The sequence below is a fragment of the Coregonus clupeaformis genome, chromosome 21 (genome assembly GCF_020615455.1).
Source record: "Coregonus clupeaformis isolate EN_2021a chromosome 21, ASM2061545v1, whole genome shotgun sequence".
NCBI lineage: Eukaryota > Metazoa > Chordata > Actinopteri > Salmoniformes > Salmonidae > Coregonus > Coregonus clupeaformis.
In genome coordinates, this window is record NC_059212.1 from 29,991,401 (window position 1) to 29,993,033 (window position 1,633).

Consider the following 1,633-nt stretch of genomic DNA (forward strand, 5'->3'; position numbering starts at 1 on the left):
AAGGAGAACAGGTCATACTTGGCTGTACATTTTATGCAGTTGATACTTCAAATCTCTACCTGTTCTGGTACAAGCATGAATTAAATGGCTTCCCAAAGTTCATGCTGGGTCGTTTTCCATTTGGAGGTAAAAATGCCACTGAGTTCAAGGAGAGATTTGATGCCCATCTAGATAAAGACTCCAAATCAGTCCCCTTGACGATCCAGAGGGTGCAGCTGTCTGACTCTGCTGTGTACTACTGTGCTCTGAAGCCCACTGTGACAACAGGATATACAGCCCCCTTACAAAAACTATTTGATAGTGTAATATAAGACTCTTAAAGAGCCTAGTGTAAGCTCCTCCTCAAAACTTCCTATAAGACAGAGTGAAAGCATTCAAAGACACATACAAGTGTGTTTGCTCTCTCCTCACCTACCCATCTCACAGTAGACATGGAATCTTGGCTGAAGAATATTCTGATTCTTTCTGCATTTTGTTGGGGTATGTTAACTATTATTTTATTTGCTTACTGCCATTGCTTTAATTATCCCTTTATGTTGTCATGAAAAATAGAGAAAGTTGCTCACTCTATATGCTCCAAATTATTTAATTGGTATAAATCTTCAAAAACACCCTTTCTATTTTAAACGTCTTTCTCCAGAATGCAGAGGAGACAGTGTGTCACAGCCAAAACAAGATGAGACTGCTATCGAAGGAGGACAAATAACACTTGCGTGTCATTATGAAACAGACGATCCAAGTCCATATCTATTCTGGTACAAACAGGCAACAAACGACTACCCCAAGTATATGCTTATGCGGTTCAATTTTGGAACTGGGGACAATGCTACTGACTTCAAGGAGAGATTTCATGCCGATCTAGATGCCAACTCCAAATCAGTTCCCTTGACTATCCAGAGGGTGCAGCTGTCTGACTCTGCTGTGTACTACTGTGCTCTGAGGCCCACTGTGACAACAGGATATACAGCCCCCTTACAAAAACATACTGAGCTACACAATGACAATACACCTGTCTGGACAGTATACCACACCACTTTGAAATTGACACTGTAACCTTCTCACTACCTCCCTGATAATACCAAGACTAGTGGTAGCAGATGTTGATAATCACAGTGATGATGATGATGATGATGATGATGATTATACAGTAAGTCATTTTTTATGCCAATAAAGCTACCTCTTCCAATGCAGATCTAAATGTCAGCCTAGTCTCATAGACTAGACGTAACATAGTAAATATACATCCGGGACACTCAAATTAGCATGAAATGTTATGTTTGGTATGGTTACATAAGACAGAAACTTAAGGCAAATCCTTAACCGTTTTAGCTAACTCTTCCCCTAATCCTAACATGAACCCTTTAACCTAACTCCTAACCCTAACCCCTAGCCTAGCTAACATTAGCCAACTAACTAACAATAGTGTTAGCCACCTAGTCACCTAGCTAACATCAGCCACAACATATTGGAATTCGTAACATATCATATGATTTGAAAATCATAACATATTGTATGTTTTGCAAATTTGTAACATATTGTACGTTTTGCAAATTCGTAGCATATTAATCGAATTGTAATTCGTAACATATCATTCAAAATGGATGATGGACATCTACAAATGACTACATACCAT

The 1,633-nt window shown here is 38.9% G+C and overlaps 1 long non-coding RNA gene across 1 annotated transcript; it reads left to right on the plus strand.

Moving 5' to 3' along the window:
- The first annotated feature begins 392 nt into the window (after window positions 1-392).
- Window positions 393-1,176, plus strand: LOC123481577. The gene is made up of 2 exons (XR_006657197.1): window positions 393-480; window positions 641-1,176. It is a non-coding gene; the product is annotated as an uncharacterized LOC123481577 (long non-coding RNA).
- Window positions 1,177-1,633: the final 457 nt, after the last annotated feature.